Source organism: Olea europaea, chromosome 20 (genome assembly GCF_002742605.1).
Source record: "Olea europaea var. sylvestris chromosome 20, O_europaea_v1, whole genome shotgun sequence".
In the NCBI taxonomy this organism is placed as follows: Eukaryota; Viridiplantae; Streptophyta; class Magnoliopsida; order Lamiales; family Oleaceae; genus Olea; species Olea europaea.
The window spans coordinates 582,756-604,751 of record NC_036256.1 but is presented as its reverse complement, the minus strand read 5'-3'; the positions used below and the strand labels follow the sequence as shown (position 1 = coordinate 604,751).

The 21,996-nt window shown below is 32.5% G+C and overlaps 1 long non-coding RNA gene and 1 pseudogene across 1 annotated transcript; both read left to right on the top strand.

Annotated features, from left to right (window-relative positions):
• Positions 1–10,276: 10,276 nt before the first annotated feature.
• On the top strand, positions 10,277–10,582 carry LOC111369324. The gene is made up of 2 exons (XR_002698106.1): positions 10,277–10,315; positions 10,402–10,582. It is a non-coding gene; the product is annotated as an uncharacterized LOC111369324 (long non-coding RNA).
• A 265-nt stretch (positions 10,583–10,847) lies between these two features.
• LOC111369323 lies at positions 10,848–16,465 on the top strand (annotated as a pseudogene).
• The last annotated feature ends 5,531 nt before the right edge of the window (positions 16,466–21,996 follow it).

Below are 21,996 nucleotides of genomic sequence, written 5' to 3'. Positions count from 1 at the left end.
CAAACTAAGGAACAAAGAAATTCAATTGGTCAAAATACAATGGAATAATCATGAAATAGAATATACCACTTGGGAAGGGGAAGAGGAAGCCAAAAACAAGTATTTAACACTATTCGCCCAATCAGAAGGTAAATTTCGAGGACAAAATTTTAATTAAAGTGTGGGGGATGTAGAACCCCAAATAATTTTAAACACCTTAGTGCACTAAGACATGAATATTGGATGGCTAAAGTATACTTCAAATTTTTAGTCTCATTTTAGACTCATTATGATATAGAAAGAATTCGATTTGAAAAATGATATCTAAAGAAACATTGTAACTCTTTGAGTTAGCTTTCCAACCACTTTGAATTACCTCAATTGGATATCGGGAGAAGAAGTTATGATAGAAATACTAAAAACTGTACAGTATCAACCGAAGTACGCGGAATATAAAAAGTCAAATTCCTACACGATTTTCTAGCACCTTCTTAAACCTATAACTCCCACATAAATGGCACCCGTATTAATAAGTATTAGGCCCTTCACTTGCCCTTAAGTTGTGAGATTTTCACCTATAAATAGGCCCCAATGCATACACATTTTTCACACTAAGACAAAAGTTTCTAACCATAAAAGAGAGAGTTTTCCAGTCTAGAAAAAAAGAGAAAGGAGAGGGAGGAAAATTAGTTTTTCCTAGAAGTTTTGGTGCTATCAAGAAGTGTTTTCCAAATATCAATTCTCAACGGGGTGTTTTTTTTTAAACATCAAGGGAGTGCATTTTTCAACAAAGTTCAAAGCATCAATCAAGGTAGGTAGAGGTGCAAAGTGTTAATTCGTGTTAAGTTATAAGTTTCTAGCAAATGAAGATTTATGTTAATATTTGTATGTCTAATGGTACCTCCAAGTACGGCATGTACTTCCGATCGAGGCGTCATATTAAGTCATGACTCTATGTGTTTGGGATTCTACCGAAAATCCTACTATGAAAAGGTTTCTAAAGTTACAGCTTTGAAATGTATAACTTGATCACGAATGCACCAATGATATCTATTGAGTTTTTTTAACTCACGGGTTTAACCCCTTCTCTACAAATTGATATGATTCTACCTTGAGCCTGGATGATAGAAAAGATGGAGAGTGGTGCAACAAGCCTATGGAAAACCCGGTGAACAAGTTATTTAGATTTATTTTTGTGAACGTTTTCAAGGTTATCTCTTTAAAGTATTTGAATAACGCTAAACGCGAGAACAGGTTGTGTTTTCTTCAAATAAATTAAGTTCCATTATTTTTTTATTCAGTGTTTTATTTAAAGTATTCGAAAGGTTGTTGTTAAAATTATCATTATAAAAATTAAGCTTCCGCTAAAACATATTCTCCTATAACTAAACCACCGGTTAGTTAAGTAAATTAAGTATTGTTCCGGTCCACAAGGGGTTGGGGCGTTACAAAACAAACGAAAGTAGCATATCCAAAAAAGTACACGAAGAAAATTGCTTTAGATGTGGAATGAAAGGGCATTGGACACATACCTGCCATACAACAAAACACCTTGTGGATCTTTATCAAAATCAATCAAGGGAAAGGGAAATGTGGAGACAAATTTTGCTGATTATGATGATCCAATTGATTTGACTCATTTCGATGTTTTCGATTTCTTTGCCGATCCAAATGAAAATATTGATCATTTGATTGGACGTGGTGAAATGGAAGATATAGATTAGTTTTTTTATGTTTCTAATATCTCCTTTATTTTAGAAATTTAGTTTGAAATATGTTTTTATTTTTCACAAAAAATTTGAACTTTATTATGCATCGTTAATTTTACAGTATTCATTATGTTATCATTTCAAAGCAAAATTTTAACGAGACAACATTTATTTTTAGTACTCTAAAATAATTGTACTCTTTTTCCTTCGTTTGATTTTTTTCCTATTAGATTTTTATCAAACAAGGTTTTAATAAGCAAATATTTTATAATGTGTCATTCAAGGGAGAGTGTTGTAAAATGAAAGTTTATTAGGGTTTAAAGGTGAATGAAAATTATATCCCTGCAGTCCTAAAACTAATTACTATTGTATCCCCAATTCTACCCTATAAATATATGACTTTGATTCTTAATAAAATACACACAGGTCTATTGACTTCTCTTTGTTATCTTCTCTTTTCTTCACTTTTCTAACAAAATTTATTTACTTCATTTTAAGCCCCATTTTGAGGGGAAAATTGAATTTTTGAATAGTGTATTGATAGGAAATCTTTGGTTAAAAAATAAGAAAAAGTTTTAAATCTACTTGTAATATTATTTTATTGAAAAATGTGTGATTGAAATTATGTCAAACCACTGTAGAAGAATTCATTTTCTCCAAAGAACAGAAATCAAACAAAAGCTAAATAAAAAAAACAAGCGTGCGACACATAGAATCATATAGATCAACACACGTGCGACATTTGCTAAAATTTGCAGGATATGTCTAGGTGCATTATATTTTACAAAATACTTTGCGACTGTTCCTGTTCAATAACAATTATTTTAAAACTCATTATTTCATCCACTTGTTTTAAATCATACATTTAAATCATACATTATTATAAAAGCAAATTCAAACTTTTTCTTACTTTTTAACTACACATTTTTTCAAAAATTACTATTAAAATATTTTTTCCCAAATAATAACTATCAAACAATGACTTAAAGGGTGTTTGACACTCATTTTTATGAAAAATAAATTTTAGAATAGTAGATTGATGAGGAATGTATGGATTAAATATAAAAAAAAATTATTTACGTATAATATTATTTTAATAAAAAATATGTGATTAAAAAGAAGAGAAAAAAACATTTTGATAAAAATGTGAATCAAACGGGATCTTATAAAAAACAAAAGATTTGAAAAAAAAAATAGTAAAATACAAAATTATGTAGACTGGTTGAGGATTCTAGTGGTGGTGGTGCACGTGGGCTACTTCGCGCGCCAACAGGATTCGGTAATGGGAACCGGACCCTCATCTTAACAGTACTATTTTAGCCACTGTTTGATTTCTATTTTTTGGACTCCGTAGCCATTATATTTTTCATTCTCATTCATAAATATGTGATAGTAAAAAAAATTCGTTTTCAATTTAAGGTAATTTGACTTAACTTTCATTTGATAAATTTATAAATATTTGCAAAAATAAATAATAATTGTGCGTTCTAAATGAGTAATAATTATGACTATGTTGTTCAGATTTATTTTTTAATTTAATTAAATTTATAAATTATTTATAATTTAGTTGTCAAACTGAGTCTTTTGGTCAACGGGAGTTTTATTCTGAAATATGATAGTTCATTCAATGACACTAATTATGAACTTTGGATGTCCATTTATGGTTTGGGAAAATTAGGCCCCGTACCCTCTCTTTTGAAGTGTTTTGATTAATCCCCTCTTAAATTAATTAAACCTTTTTAGGAAGTAGTAATTACGTCCTAAATTCCTCTAACCAAAACCCAATCCAATTAATTATAGTAAGCCCAAACCTTATCCCCCCCTCCCCAAAGAAACGAAATATCCTTGTTCGTAGAAGAAATCATCGAGAGGCAAAATCCAAGAAATCCAGATACGATGCTTTCTCTCCAAGCAAAATCCGACTATCAATCTCTGTTTCCGACACATTTTCCATCGATTTCTTCTCCGTCTTCCCTTCGTATCCGTTCAGGTTCATTTTAGATTTTTTTTCTCTTTTTTTAGTTTTTGTCACCTTTTAAGTTTACGTCACTTTTTTAAATATTTGTCACTTTTTAAGAAGATAAAAAAGTGACATAAAATATTATATTTTCCTAACATAATCATCATGTGGATTGTCCAAGACATGTTGATTATGTTAAGAATATGATTATTGGTGTTGCACAAATGGAGGTTTTTTTTTTTGGTCACTTTTTTTGAATTTGTATCACTTTTTGAATGTTTGTGTTACTTTCTTTTGAGTTTGTATAATTTTTTGAGTGTTTGTGTCACTTTTTTTAAATTTTGTCACTTTTTTTGAGTTTACATGACTTTTAAAAAAAAAAGTGACAATTTTTATTAAAAAAAAAGTGACTTTGTGTCACTTTTTTATTTTACACAGTATTTTTTACTTCAAAAAAACTTTTCATATAATTTTTCAAAACACTTCAAATTTTAAGGGTCTTTTTGTTAGTTGCCCTTTATGTTTTAGGCCAATGAATTGCTTATTTCAGCTTCCAATTTTTAATACGATATTAATTTGGGATTGATGATCATTTTCCATATATTAATTAATGAAAAATTATCATTAACAACATTAAATTTCATAAAATAGTAAACAAGATAAATGACCATCATAAAATTTTTATCTATGATTGTCGACGATATTATTGTAAGTAATATGACAAAAATATTTTTCGATGATTTCGACGTAATTTATTATTATTGGCATTATCAGCACTGATGCACCTCCATCAACAACTATCGACGTCTCTATCTTCAACAATTACAGATGCTCGACAATACTTGTTGATTGAAAAATTGTTGGATTCTAAATATTATATTAGTAATTGGTCTTTATTTGACATCAACTTAGACTTGATCTCACTGGATTTCAATATGGGCTGAATGCATGAAACGTGAGGATATAAAATGGACTTTACTATTTTTAATGTTTATTTGGTACAAATTTTAAGTCAATTAAAATTAATTTTTTAACCATTATTTCATTATTTTGGCCGTCATTTTTGAATTCTTTTCTCATATATGAGACTCACTTTATCTCTAACGATAAAAAAAATCAATTATCAAAATCCTAACAAACGAGCACTCTAACTCTTCAAGGCTTAGGCACGATTTAGGTTTTAAATTGTTATCCTTCAAAAATAAATTTTAAATAAACGAATATACTACAATTATCTACTACTACGGCTGAACAACGAAACCATCAAATCGCAAAATCGAACCGAAATCGTTGGTTTGGTTCTACGTAAATCCGTTAACGTTTTGATTTTGAACCGAACCAAATCACTTCGAAGTGGTTTGGTTTAGGTTTTCAATATTTGCAAACCGTTTTAAACCACTAAATCGTTTACCAAAAAAAAATTTCAAAAATAAGTTAGTCTAAATTTTATGTAACCCAATTAAAACATAACACATTTCAATTAAAAAAATACACTCATATTAGACAAAATTCAATTAAACTCAATTTGATAATTGCACATCTCAATTAATTAATTAAATCATATCCAAATGCCCATTAGTCATCACAACTGTGAATGTAAAATTCTCAAATCGGGTAAAGTGTTGAACAACTACTGCTAAACCATATTAGTCAATTCTCCATTACAATTGAGTAGACAATAAATTTTAATTCAAACTTACACGTTTCATTTCCTTCTAGTAATAATTTTCTCAAATTTTGCCTAAATTCAAGTCAGATGATCCAAATTTTTTTTTTTTTTGGTAATTTTTTATGTTTTTATTGGTACTTATAATGTTTTATTATAATAATTTTGAGGCTTTCCTAAAGTAATCACTAATATTTGGATGGATTAAAAGCAATGAATGATTCACAAAAAGTCACAACAGCTAGGTATTATTGTATTCGAATTTTTTAATTTATTATTTATTATTTATTTTATATCATTTAACTATAATAAATGAACTTATGTACTATATTTTTATATTTATGAAGAAAATGAATTGTGTATTACAATTGCAAATTGACACCATTACTATCGACTATGAAATTAAAATTTTTATATCATGTTGTTGCATTATAGTGATTATAATTATGTAATTTTGATTTGTAATTTTTTAATAATACAATTTATATTTTAACGTGAAATTTTATGCAAATATTTATGATTTAACTTATTTGATATATATTATCGAAAAAAATGGTTTGGATTGGTTTGGTTTAGAAATTGAAGTGATTTGATTTTTTTCAAACGGCTTTAAATGGTTTGGTTTGAAAATTTGTCTCAAATCGTTTAAATCGAATCATGTTCACCTTTTTCTACTACTGTAAAAATTCACATTCGACCTATAACCACTAATATTGATTTGTAAGTTTCCCTTGAATAATGGCTTATTTTGTTTAATTGCCCTATCATTTTATTCTGATTCGTCCACAAGGAAATTGTACTTTATTATGAAGTCTATCAAAATAAATTATCAATTAACTATTATGTATCATTATAATTTCAACCTCCCAATAGTTTGAAAAAAAAAATACAAATTTAATGTAATGATGACAATGTATATTCTAGTAAATCGAAATAAAAATATAAATAAAATAGTCATATAAGTAAGCAAATAAGACTGCCTAATGAAAAACAAATTAAAAATGAAAGAATTTTGGTACTTGTGTACAACAAGTGCTACACTGAGCGTATAAATTGTTGTATTATTTACTGTATACCTAGCACAATAAAATATTTGCATTGTTACTTGAGCTTAAGTTACCTTCAATTTAGCATAAGCAAGAAAAACAGAACACAAGAAAAATATTGATAGTAAGAAGTGCGAGAAACTCTTATAGTCCTTGTTTGACTCCTATTTTTCCCTATCAAATTATAATTCATTTTTCTTATCAATCACACATTTTTTAATAAAATAATATTACACATAAACTCAAAAACTTTTCTTTCTTTTTTAATCACACATTTAAAAAAAAAAAATTACTATTCCTCCCTGTATAAATTATAATGTGGAAGCGGGGTTTAATCTAATTGTATGTTTGAGCACCATTTTTTTGAAGAATATATTTTGGAATAGTAGATTGATGAAAAATGTGTGGTTGAAGAATAAGGAAAAGTTTTTTATTTGTTTATAATATTATTTTAATAAAAAAATATGTGATTGAAAAAAAAAAAAGAAAAAAATGCATTTTAAGAAAAATGGGAATCAAACACCAATAAATATTTATTGTGATCGAATATAACTTTCATGTGCAAGCAAGTATAAGTGACCAAATCCAACCGATTATTTATTTTATTGTTAATCTCTTTAATAAAATCTATATAGGAAGTTAAAAAACGTTCATGTTAGTTAAGGAGGACAAAATTATTTGAAGGGAAAAATTTACAAGTCATGTATTAAGTATAGACAATTCAAAAATCAGGTTTTAAGTTTAAAAATTCAAAAATTAGGTACGGGCTTATTAATTAAATATAATAAAGTCACAATTATACAATTAATGGTTACATTTACATGATTATAGGTCACGACTTATTTACTGGTCACATATTATGAAATTAATTGGTTAGAGGTTATTTCGAAATCACAAATCAAAATTTTTATAGGTTACAAATTATTTTAAAGTCACAATCAAAAATTTTATATGTCACGGTTTATTTTATTCCTCACAAATAAAAAAAAATACATGTCACAATTTATCTATCAGTCACATATTTACAAATTATTTTTCAATTACAAACTAACGCATTTTAAAGTCACAGTTTAATATTTGGTCACGAATAACCAATTAATTGATCACATACACCAAATAGTGGATCACGTACCATCGCCATCAACACTATTGACACCGCCACTTGCAATCACCTTCACCCTTCGATTGTCACTAGCACCACAACACCACCACCATCGCTATCACCATCGCCATCACCATCGTCAACCGTCACTACCATCATCACCCACCGCTAGCAGCTCCACCACCATATACATCGTTGCTACATCCTGCTTCAACAACCACCCACATCACTACCTCACCACTATCACCACCACCACGATAGCACAACATCACGGTCACCAATATACTACCTCATCACTATCACTATCACTATCACCATTAGGACCAACCAGATCATCCAACCACGCAGCAAAATATCACAACCATCACCACCACCACCCAACTACAATCATCGCCACAATTTGCAAACCACCACCAACTAGCCACCAAAACTCTAAATTTACACCACCGGCACCTTACTGCCAATGCCCAAAAAAATCACACAACAATTTGGAGTGCCGCTGTAGCGGCGACACCTAAAAAACCCAAAAACAACCACCTTACAGCAAATACCTAGAAACACCATGTCACTGTTGCTGCTGCGGCGACTGGAGTACGAGCACATATCGGAAAGAAGAAGTAATGCATCCATGTTGTCGCCATCCCACAAACCACATCCACGTCATACTGATGAATAAAAGGGTGAGGGCGATGGAGATGATAGAGATGGTCAATCGAAGGGGTGATTTGCACAGCGTTGATGGACTGCAAAAATCAGTCGCCGCTGAAGGTTGGAATTGACGTTGCCCGGCGAGTTCTCAGTCGGCCAACCTAGCTCCTTCATCACCGATTGCCGGAGTTTGAATGGGTTGCCGTGGTGAAGAGGGAGAATGGACAGAAAAGAAAAGAGAGAGGTAGAGAGAAGAGGGAAAAAAATGATTTAGGCTTTATACTATATTGATATCTGATTTGTGAATAATGAAACTCCATACTTGAATTTTGAATTGTACTCTTTAAATTCTTGCTTTTATGTAATTTCCACCTATTCGAATATGTCCTGTCTCATCCCAAATCGAGTGGAAAGTTTTCGACCCATTTAGTAACCAAGATAGGGAAAAGAATTGTCACAGGGCCATCTCGTGTGTCCCGTTTGCAACTAGTTAATACACATTTTTTACAAGTACGAAAATGAGAACTCATAAAATTGACTAAGTATGCAAAAGATTGAAATAACTTAAGACAACATGCACTAAAACAAAGAATTATGTACAAAGGGCCCCTCGGGGTACAGCTCAACTGGTGGATCAATCAACATTGTCTTGCTTCCAGCGGCAGGGTAGAGAGTTCGATTCCTGGTGGGAACCTGCGGCCAAATATTTGGTATGGAGCAATCACTATGGAGGAGGGTATCTTGTGCGCAGAAGTGTACAGGCAATGAGGGGAACCTGTGATCCAGTTGAGGCATAACCCGCGATTTACCCCCTCCAAGGTTCTAGGGGCAAGGGTCTTGGGGGTCCAGGATTTAGTCTAATATAAGTTGGGATACTTGGATATTAAAAAAATATATACATACATACATATATATATATATATATATATAAAGGAAATAAAAGGGCCAATACAACACTTTGTTGTGTTGCCATTCAAACACATGCATAATTACTTGTAACCACCCATCACATGCCATCTTTATGCCTGTTTTGACCATTGAATTTGTGAATTGAAGTAAGCTGGATAGCATTGTTCAAAATATTATAATAAATTCATTAAATTACTTGTATTTTTACCTTAGTTTTCAGCCTCATACGGGATATCAAATAAAGTCGAAATATTACATTTTTAGTATTATTTTGAAATACTCATGGCCTACTATTTTATGTCATTAACGGTGCGCGAAACGGCCAATCGTAGCACATGTTACGGCGCATCAAAGTAGGCCGTTCAAACTAGTATTTCGAAAATTTCGATAACAAGTTAACTTTAAAAAATCTTCGACGATTGTACGCTAGTCGAATCCATAAATCTTCTATATCCTTTCGAAGCTCATTTCGAGAATTATATCGTAGACATAACGAATGATTTAAATGAATATCAAAATAGTTAAACGTGAGTCAAACATGTGTGTCAAAAAGAGACGTATAACTCATTTTTTTCTTTTTTTTTAGAATCAATCCTTTTATTAAAATTTTTTATGTGGTTTGACGAAAAAAATTGACATAAAAACTCCTAATAAAATTTTTATTATTTTATATGAATTATATTTAATAATTTCCTAAATGATCCAGAGACGACATTTTACATTAATGTAAAAAATTTGACATTAAGATGTCATTTAAAAAATTTAAAAGTTTATTAGGAAACTTTTTAAGTGACATAAAAAATTTTATTAGATTATTTAAAATAATTGGAGTTAAAATAATTGATTTTTTGGTAGAAAAATTATTTTGGTGTACTAAAATTAATTTTTAAATAAGTCGAGAATTGAACGACCTATGTCTATGATATAGTTCTCGAAATGAGCTTTGAGAAGATATAGAAGATTTATAGATTCGATTAGCGTACAATCGTCGAATTTTTTTTAAAGTTAGCTTATTATCGAAATTCTCGAAATATTACTTTGGAACGGCCTACTTTGACACGCCGTAACATGTGCTACGATTGGCCGTTTCGCGTACTGCTAATGACATAAAATAGTCGGTCATGAGTACTTCAAAATAATACTAAGAATGTAATACTTCAGCTTTATTTGATATTTCGTGAGGCTGAAAACTAAGGTAAAAATACAAGTGATTTAATGAATTTATTATAATATTTTTTTCAAGCCAGCAGTTATTCCCTTTCCCTTTCCTTTTCCTTGGTCGAAGTTTGAAATTTTGTAAGGAATCTATGCAATTCATTTTGTACGTCTAGCATTGTTGATTTTTTTATGTTCTTCGCCAGACTTAAAGGCGGGTTTTGCAGTTTGCTGCTATTTGCTTGGGCACACTCATACACGACCCTAAAAGTCTGATTCAATTCCCACAAAACAACAATTTTACCCACAAAGCTGTAATCTTTTTAGCTTTCTTCTACTTTTTCTCATCCCTTTTATAATCAGGTAGATCTCTGTTTGTACGGCGAAGCTTTTTGGGCTATTCTTTCATTCAGTTATTGGGTGCTTTGAGTTTCTTGATTCTATGCAGCGAACCTGTTTGAAGAAATTCGGTGAAGAATGAAATCTGGAAAGGGTCATCAAGAAGGAAAGGGTCATCAAGAAGAGGAAGAAGAGGTGGATGAAGAGTTTTGTGCAAGAAAAGATGCCATGCCATCGACTAATAATGCCAAAGGTACCTACTTTTATACACGTACTGGCATCACATGTTGGGGTGTTTTTGTGTGTGTCCCCCCTGTGTATAATTGAATTCTGAGTTTTCAATTCTTGATGTGTAGACGTATATTTGGTAATATCAGGCTATTTATACATTCCTATGCATAAATGTGTTAAAATGGTAAATTTTAATATTTTGTGGTATGTATTTAGTTGAATTTAGCATTACTAAATTGCTTTCTTAAGTATGCTGAAGATGGCTTGTAATAGATTGAAGTATTAACTGTGATTATCGGATTATGTATAATGATTATTTTAAGCTATAAAAGGATATTATTAAACATTTGGATTCCTATATCTTGAATAAATATGTATGCTGAATGCTGTAAACTTAAGTGTTTAGAACTAATTTTGATGGCAGAATCGATTTTGAGGATAGTAGTTGTAATCTTATGGCATGTTTGTTAAGTTGGATTCAACAGTACAAATATGAAGGAAGAAAAATAAAAGTTAAAATCTCGTTCAATGTATTGTCAAGTTTTGAAATGAAAATTGATTTCATGTAACAAGCGAAAGATTTCCCATTCCTTAGCGAGAAAAATATGCAGCCATGATAGAGAAAGATGTAGTAAGTAGAACAAAATTGACTAGGTGGATACTGTATAAAAAATGTGGACTTAGTAGTTATGTTAATGCTGCATTTTTTAATGGTGGATTTGAAAGTTGAAAGGAAATTGTGAGGAATAGGATCCTTTGCCCCTTTAGCCACTTTCTTCTTCCTCCATTTTCCTTATTTGTAATAAGCTTATCTTTTTGTCTTTCTTAAGCTAGGCAATAAGGATGCGCTCTTCTCTAATAACCATACTGTAGGCACACATTTTTTCATGATGGATGATGCACGTCATTAATTGTGCAGATAGTAAAAATATCAATTTGTCCATCTATTATATTATTTTACATATAATGAGACTTTTTTTTGTCAATACTATTAGTATTCTAATTTATATTCTGTTAAAAATTTAGAATAAGGCTTCACGATGGTCAACACTAACGAAAATTACATACAATTGGATTTTATCATGTTATGTGCATTTTTTAGTTTATGTCGTCAAACTGAGTTTATACATAGGGTGAGTAAATAGACTATTGAAGAAAAAATGTCTTTCTAAGCTATATTATCATGCTAGCTTCTTTTTCCCAACCACGCTTTCTAAGATTTATAGTGTTGCTCGGTATTTTCATTATAGTTGCAATAATTACACTGTTTGGGTGGTAATCCTTGATATTTGAACCACTCCCGACCTGATACTCCTGCATAGTAAGAGTGGACTGGAAACATGGATCATCGACATGTTTTATTATGTTTGACTTACTGAATTTTGGAGCAAGAGGATCCATTTGTTTAAGATGACATCGTATATCTATTTTGTTGAACTTTCGAGTTTCTACCTTTTTCGTGACAATGGTGCATTGACAGGACAGTTAAATTGAACCATGCAGAGTCATCAACATTATTGCTAATGCTTAATTTCCGGCATCAAGAAGTATTTTGCTTTGTTGATCCTGGTGGATTGCCAAGATGTCTGTTTCTGATATACACCCTTGTTTCATGTATCTCTGCTTCGATCTGATTTTTTAAAATTTGCAATAGGTTTAAAATGATATGAAGTAAGATATTGTGAAAGAAGTAAGAAAATGTTTGTTTGTGAAGCTTGTGCAGTTTCTTGTCCTTCCTCGCGATTCAGTTTTTGCTGTAAACTATGATTGGTTAACTAGATATTGAATCTAAAATTACTCCGCTATATCCAAGTATGATGCATCACTTTTAGACCAGTTCAAATCTACAAATTGAGGCTTTCATGATCAATGAACATGGCGTCAATCATTGTGGTTCCCAAGGGGCTGTACCTGCAACTTATCTGACTTTTCTCATTAATCAGGTTTCAAATATTGAGAGAACTGATACCCAATAGTAATCAGAAGCGAGATACTGCATCTTTTTATTGGAGGTACATTATTTGTTAAGAATACATGATAAAGTTAGTTACAGAATATTACATTGAACCCGTTGTCATCTGTGACTATTACACTTCACACCCATCACTTCTGATAAATTATGGAAACTGATATGACCTATTTTTATTACAAATATGCATTACGATGTAACCCCTTCCCTTCTTTCTCCTAACAATTCAGACATAAAAATTAAATGAGCAAAATTCCAGAAATGATGGAAGCTACAACCACCCTGTCCAAATGTCTTGGAGTTAATTCTTTGCCAGAAATCTAGAAAAAGGAAAAAGATGATCCAAACTTGCCTGGTATAACTAGTTCTTTTATAATTTGTTTGCTTTTTCAAGCCAACAATTTCAAAGTTTCCAAAACTAATCTCCTCTTCCATCCCATACTCCCATTGCTCCCACCATATCTGATTTCCCCCACTTCCATCACAGTCGCTTTTCTTCCACTCCATTGCCCCGGTTTTATCCCCTCCACCCACTATAATTTGCTTCCCCTTCAAATTTGATATCGTCGTATTGACAAACAATAAAATTGGTCTAATGGAGAATATGTTATTAAAAACTCGAAATAAGGGTGGTCTCTAAAATTTTTCAAAATGGAGGCGGTGTCATTATAATTCTGAGGGATGACAAGAGTTCCACTGTTCCAGTGTAATTTACTTTCGAGTTTCTTGATTCGTAGTTTCTGCTTTGTGACCTTTGATCTGGCTAATTGTTAGTTTTTATGATGCAGGTGATTCAATATGTACAATTTCTACATGAAAAGTTGTAACAAATATGAAGGGTCATATCAATCTTGGATTTCAGAGCCCACAAAGGTCATGCCATGGGTAAACTCTTGACACCTTACGAAACAAAGATCAATATGTGAATTCTGTTTGCATGCTTAATTGTCCAAGATACGAGTTCACTTTCGCAAGTTATCAGTTGTGCAATTGTAGATGTAATTTATTTCTAAAGTGATATTTTCTTAGCCATATCCGTGCTTTGCCGGATTCTTTCCATTAATGCCTGGAGGTCTCACTTAATCTCCACATGTATTTAATTTTTTGGATAGAGCAGTTGGGTTGATATAATTACATTTACACTGTATGCTGGAGTTCTACATAAGAAATGCCAACCTTGTAACAAGAGTACTATGGAGGTGAATGAAGCTGCCAAGTCTAAACATATTTCTTACCTTTGCAGTATGTAATATTAGAACATTATAAAACTTCTTTACCTTAACAATGTCGTTTAAATGTCTGCAAATTTGTGTGTGAGCATGTTTACCAAATGTATGCTCCTAACAAAATTTTCCCCTTAACGTGCCACTGTTATTCCTTCCTGTCCCTTGCTGTTCTTAATAAGCAATTTTTTTAGGTTGCTCATTTGGTTTCTTGATAATTCGCTGAGCAATAAATTCTATAACATCCGTTTAAATTTTTGATACTCTTCGTTTTGGGAATACTGAGTTTCACAGTTGTTAGATGACCTTGTCTTTTGCGTTTACTTCTGTAGAATCAAAATGCAATCGGAACATTTCATCTGTCCACCTCCTCTTCTTTGTTTCTATTATGTGTATTCTTACCACTTTTGAAGTTGCTGTGAAGTAACTTGGCCAAATTAAGTTAATTATCCGAACTGAAAATTTGTCTTATAGGCAAAATATATTGGTACCAGTTACCGATTTTTTTCTCAACTTTATGTCTTGAAAAATATCTTGGTTTCTAATTTATTTATTTCCTCATGTTTGGGATAGAGAAACAGTCATTGGCAAGCTCAAAGTTTTGCTGTTAACTCACAAATCATGAAGAATGATGCTGGTCCTGTTTCAGCATTTCCCGGCAGGTTGGAGGAGAATAATGTCGCAGTCTCGTCCACAATGCAACAACTGTGTCAACAGAATCCTCTGGTATCTTACTCTAACCGGGATGCCTCCTGTAGGGTAATGGAACTGCACAATGCACTAGCAAACAAGGCAACTGGCATACCTGTACCTCTGCAAGCAAGCTTGCCTATTTCTGTCCCCAACAATGGCGCCTTCTCTGGTTCATTACCTAGGCGAGCTTTGGATGGACAGTCGATCAAATGTCCTACCAATACTGTCACTCTGAATCCTCAGGAGGAGCTGATGATTGAAGGGGGCAAAATTAACATCTCAAGTTTCTACTCCCAAGAGTGAGTTGCATTTTCCAATTATCTTGGTTTATATCTTATGGAAAGCGACGTGGTCCCTTGAGCTACATAATCTTGGTCAGCCATGTTTTATGCCAATCTAAAGAATCACGGACACGGATACAGCCATGCCACTCCTTAGAAATGACACTCCGACACAGTGTTTCAAAAAAGTAGGACAAGGACACATATAGGGACACGGTCGATTTACGTTCTTTAAAACTATTCAGTTATAGATTATAACTTTTATATTTTTATAAAGTCAATAATTTTAAACTTTGATTTGGGGAAATCCCTTGAATCAAAGGAGGGGCTATTTGTTGTATTATGTTAACTTTGAGTGAAACTATATTACTGTCGCTAGAGAGAGAGAAATACTTATAGTAGATATAAAACAAATTCGAAATGAAGTACGTGAGTTTTTTTCCTCACATTATTTTGTATTTTTACCATAAATGTTTTTGTCGGCGTTTCAATATGTGTTGGATATATTATAGACACAGCAACCCAGTAAGAACGTCTGTGCTTCATAGATGCTTTGGAATACATGCCTGTGTTGTAATACTTAACTGACAAACAACTTCTACCTGCACATCTCCTGACCTAGGATGTTCACCAAAAACATCTACCATCTAATTTGGAAGTGGCAGATTGCTTCATTTCTTGTAATTAGGTTCACAGAATTCAATGGCTACCAACCACCTCAGAGTTTGGTATATTTTCAATTTTATTGGTCTTGTTCATTAGCTTGAACAAACTGACAAGAAGAAATTATGTAGCCAACCCCAAATTTTGTTGGGACTATGACTTGCCCCATGTTGTATTTCTTTGGAGTCATTCTAAGGGATTCTCCAACTGCGACGGTAGTAGTATTTATTGCTCAACTTTTGCCTGAGTTCCCTTCTGTTCTTAGTCTTTAAAATGATCCGTCATACTTCATATATTTTGCTCTCTCGAGTGCTAATTTCTGATCGAATGGGCATATAGATCATGATCAGGTTATTGAATTCATTGTCACGAGCACTTCAGAGCTCAGGTGTGGATGTATCCCAAGCCAGCATATCAGTGCAAATCAATCTCGGGAAACAAGCAAATCGAGAACCAACATCGGGCATATCAATTGCTAAGGTACAAAACATTTGGTTAATGTATTGGCAATCCATTATGCTTATAGGTGATCTGAGCTCCGATATCGCGAGAATATTGTTTACCAAACATGTATTGAAGAATTACAATTGTTACTGATTCACTGTTTCTATCACATTAAAATCTTTCACTACTCTAGGATCACGTAACTTCTACTCCTACAGCCGGGCATCATCAAGATACTAGCAACATCAAAGACTAGGGTCAAGCTTGAAAAAGGTTGAAGCTTTAAGAATGGTATGTTTGCTTATGGGTAGCGATTTTAACTCAGTTTTCTGTCATCAATCATCTTCTGGATTTGAGACACTTAAAAAAAAAAAGAAAAAAAAGAGCTCATTCTCTGTTCTTACTTAATATTGATTTTATTCATTAAGTTACAAATTTCAATATTCCATTTCTTAGATCACATTTAAATTGATTGACCATTGATATAAAAATAAACATGTTAAATAAAATATGCAAAGAATCAATATAGGTTTCTTGAAAAAGGCAAAATGGAGAGAAAAAATATAGAGTATTGTTAATTATGTAAAAATTTTAATCTCTAAATTTAAATATATTTTCTATTATATACATAAGGTACTATTTATAAATGTTAAGAGTAGAGATGTGTGACAAATAATGGGGATAGATCTTGGGCCAAGCTACAATGTGGTCATGAGTTTCACCTTGGTTAGTTTTAACTTTTCAGGTAATTTTGGAATCATATTTCGGGTTAATAGCACAAAACGTCCCTACGTTTGACACTTTTTGTGGAAAACGTTCTTACGTTTCATTTTTTTTTTCTTTTTTTGTATTTTCGTCCATATGTTAACGTTTCATTGTAGAAAACGTCATTTTCATCATTTTTTAATAAAAAATAACCAAAATACCATCCTATTTAATTAAAACCAAAAAAAAGAAGATAAAAGAATAAATTACAATTATAAAACTAAATTTTTTAAAAAGTGCAAGCGAGTCCAAATTAATTATTAGAAGGCCTAATAGCACAAAATGTCTCTACGTTTGCCCTGTAGTGTGCAAAACGTCTCTACATTTCAAATTGGTGAAAATGATGTTTTTCGCAACGAAACATGAAAATAGGGATGAAAATGCAAAAAAATAAAAAATAAAAATTGAAGACTTTTTTGGCAATAAGTGTTAAACGTAGGAATGTTTTGTGCTATTCGGCCATTAAAAAAATAAAAAATAAAAAATAAATCTCTTTCTCTTCCTTCTCCAAATGGGTCAGCCACCTCAAAAATAAAAAATAAAAAAACTCTAGTAAACCATCGTCCAAGCTGTTGGACCACCATATCTCAGAGAAGCCCGCACTTCCCTCTACATACCACCCAATATTCAATCTTGAAACCTTCATGCCAATAGATTTGTTCAAAATTGCAAGTCTAAATAGCTAACTCAAGCATGCAAATACTCGCGGCACCACCTGTTCCGGAGAAATACATATCATTTTCGATACAACAATCGATTATACTCACCAGCGCGCCTTTCTTCATGGTCTTAAAGCATCAATGGATGGTTCAGTAGTATGAAGGTTCGGCGGTTTGGGCGATTGTTGGTTGGAGTTTTTTCACTTCTAACGTGACAGTCCCATTTGGAGAAGAAGAGGAGAGAGAGTTTTTTTTTTTTTTTTTAATAAGATCTAATAGCACAAAACGTCTCTACGTTTGACACTTCTTGCGAAAAGCATCCCTACGTTTCAATTTTTTTCATTTTCATCCCTATTTTCACGTTTCATTGTAGAAGACATCATTTTCATTAATTTGAAATATATGGACGTTTTGCACACTACAGGTTATACGTAAAGATGTTTTGTGCTATTAGGCTTTTTAATAATTATTTAGATTCATTTGCACTTTTAAAACATTTATGAGTATGATTGTAATTTATTCTTTTTTTTTTGGTTTTATTTAAATAGGAGGATATTTTGGTCATTTTGCATTAAAAAATGGTGAAAATGACGTTTTCTGTAATGAAACGTTGAAATAAAGACGAAAATGCAAAACAATGAAACGTGGGGATCTTTTCCCCAAGTGTCAAACGTAAAGACGTTTTGTGCTATTAACCCCAAGTATTTCATGACAATGCAGTAAACAACATGTCATGAGTGAGCTCGACTATCGGGGGAACGAGGGACGGCTGATACCATGATAGTCATGTTAGTTAGTATAGTAGGAACTAGGAATTTAACTTGTTTTTGTATATTGCTTTATTCCCGTTTCGTTGTACCGTCACGACACGAACAATTCAAGACATGTATTAAATCGAACCAATCACAGGACAACTCTCCTTTAGCATGTTATTCAGTGATTATATCATCATAACCAGGTGCGGAGCTAGCACCCGGCGAGGGGGTGCGGCCGCGCGTGCTGGCTCCGTCGGAATCTACAAAGCCGCCGGGTAAGTACTTGCAAACTGCAGTTGTGCCATTGGAGCTTGGAGGAGAACAGCAGCCGGGTTTTAATTTTTTTGGTTGGGTTTGGCTGTTTGGGCTTAAGTATATTAATTTTTAGGCTATTGACTATTGTTATTTAATTTATTTAGCCCAAGCTGCAACCCAACCCAAATGAATTTAGCCAACCCGGCAACCCGTACCCGATACCCATGTCCCATAACCCATTTTATTTGCCCTTTTTCATTTCAATCAACCCTCCCAGCCGGCCAGCCCCAACTCCGTCTCCAGACTCCAAGCCAGCAGAAGACGAGAGGCAGGTTAGGCAGCAGGCGCAGGCGCGCAGCTCCAAGAATTTCGAATTTTTCCCAAAATTACCGAACCATTTTCCTCAATCTTCAGGTTCAGGCATCAAAATCTCGAACCGGTGAGTGATGATTCCTTCTTTCACTCTTAGTTATTATGGCGTCTGGCGCGGCCGAGCAACTGAGCGAGCAGCCAGCAGTGTGCAGTCAGCAGTGGTGATTGGTGAGTTCAATACTTGAAGTCGAAGATTTGAATATTTGAATTGTTTTGGTTGTCTCACTTGTCTGTAACTCTATAGTCCCTGTTTTCTGTTTTCCTTGTAAGGTTGATAACATGTTGAAAAGCACATAAGCTGTGAAATTTGTGGCTGAATCTGCTAGAGATGTTCAATAATTCCTGTTAGTACCACAAGAAGCTGGAACCCATTAAGTGTGCCCTTTGTAGTGAGCTCAGGAAATTCTAGTGGACAAATAGAGTTAAATATAAATGAGATAGGAATTCTACCCAGAAAAAAGCTGTTAATGCATTGATGAATTACTTAGTGTTGAAGAAATACAAATGCTATTACTATGGGAAAGTTATTCAATGCATGTATGTGACATTGAATTTGACAAGACTTTGTCCAATAAATGAAGAAATTTAGTTAAAGACGTCCTTGAAAGATCTTCATAAAATTTAGCCAAATATTTTTCTTCTTTTCATAAGGGACCTGTAGTGCTGTACATATCATCAGAAATCAAAAGAAGATCACATTGTTATCATATGGCACAAGCTGATGAGCATATTAAGGAAACTCTATGATGCATAGGAGCAAACAAATAACATTCTATTCGATTATCAAAATATCCCTTTTTATTGTTATCATCAACTCTTTTATAGTAAAGTCCCTTCAGCCTGGACAATAGTTTTTAGGGGATTTCACCTAAGTAAAGAGTGGGACTTCACGTTGCCTCTAAGAATGTATAGCTGGACATTAGGGTGTAGCATTATTTGAAAAAATTTCTACTATATTTGTTGATTTGTGCTTGTGCAATTGCAATTTGTCGACCCTTTGTTGTTTGTTGACGGTGTTGAGAGTTGAGTTGAGAGTGTTGAGCACTTGGGTGACTTGAATATGTTGGAGATTTGAGTGTTGATTGACTTGAGACTTGAGTGTTGAACATTTTAGTGCATTTACATATATATCGAACAATTCTTGATATTATTTAATCAAATTTCAATATGATGGTTGATAATCGACGGTCAACGATCAAAGTCAAAGTCAACGCCCTAGCTGAACGTAGAACCTAGATACGTCTCTGATTGGGATGATGGTCGGGAGCGGTCGTGTTTATGGGTTTCAGAAGTTTTCCGAGCAAGGAAATGGGCGGCGGGACAGAAACAGGCAGCAGATAAGTGTGACACGCGTTACAAAAAATTTTAACACGATATTTTTGTAATAAAATATATTTCACAATACCTGTGTAATTTGCTTAATTTATTAGCGTATCTGTGTAAACTTCCCTGATTTGAAATGGAGTAACTTGGTTTTCCATTATAATTGCACAGTTAATCTTTAAGAACCTAGATTTTGTTTCCAAGTAAGAGGATCACATGATAATTCAAATGAGATTTCAATGCTAGGTTAATGATCAACATGTTCTTTATTGAAGGTTATCTCCGACTTGCTAATCAAAAAGTAGGTTGAGTACTAATGCTACAATTTTCTCCGTAAAGAATTGAAAGATCGATCCAACTCAATAAGTTGATTGTTGATCAACTCATTTTATTCTTAAGTTTGTTATTATTATTATTTTTTTAATGCAAGTACATTGTAGAGGTGGCAAAATTCTCCCCGCGCCCCCAGGTTCTTTTTTCCATTTTCTCCATGGGATTTGGGTAGAATCGGAGAATGTGGTCTAGGGCTGCACAAAAAAATTGCGAAATCGCAAATCGAATCGAAATTGTTGAGTTGAAACCGTTGGTTTGGTCCCCACATGGGCTTGTGGTTTTTTCCCTCAAATCGAACCAAACCGTTTTTGGAAGCCCTAACATAAATTAACATTTGACGCTTGTCCGCCACTACTAAACGAATCACTGGTCGCCTTTGCATGTTAATCTTCTAATTTCTACCTGAATCACCTATTTTTCTCTTTTCTTTCAGTAAGTTTCAAATTATTATTGAAACTATTTTTCTGTTGTTCTTTCTTTTATTTGTTGTTTTTGAATTTAATATACACTTGTAAGTTGTGATTTGAATAGAAAAATGACTGTTAGTATGCCTAGATGATTAATAAACTTGTTTGTAGTTTGAAAAGAACAAAAGACGAAGCGTATTGATTGTGTGAAAATGTTAAAATTTCATAACTAATCCTATTACCTTTTACTTTCATAAAGTAGTTAGAGAATGAAAATTTTCAATTCCCAATAAATCGAAACTCTATCAATATTCGTACATTTAAACATATTCCGTTCAATTCTTATTTAATATCTCAGTTGCAAGACGAAAGGGATTTTAACCAAACTATAATAGTAGAATGTGACTCTATCTTTACCAATCGTTATATGACAATATGAATATCAAACAAGAAAATGTAAATAAAAATGAAGAAAAATGTATTTGTTCTATTAATATCTTTTAGCAACCAACTTTGAAAATAATTTTTTCATGGGTTTCATTATAAATATAAATGTAATTTAATATTTAACATTATTAGTTTTCATTTAAATTTATGTCAACTTATGTTAAATATATTACTATAATGTCGATAGGTAAATCGCGGATTGAAACCGAATCAAGCTGCAAATTATGGTTTGGTTTGAAAAAATTTCAAATCGCATAAAATAGTTTAAGTTGAAAACATAGCACAAACTATTCAAATCGAATCGTGTTCACTCGAACATGGTCCTTGAATCTTTATATTTTATTTTATTTTAATTTATACTTTCAAATTTAAATTATATTCATTGAAAATAAAAAATAATTAAATGAGACAAAAAAAAATGAGAATATTCTATTAATTCTCGCCCCCGCCTACACAAGAAAAAAAGTCTTTATTTTTTTTTTTTCAAAGTTGTAAGTGAGGATGAATTGCACCTGGTCCATAGACAAGATATTTTGAGGGTTTCATGTTTGCAGAGTATCTATAAATGATTTGAATTATAGGTAAATAAAATGAGTGGTGAACAAGTGAATAATACTTGGGGAATCCTCGAAATATATACATAAAAAGCTGTTTGAGTGTTTA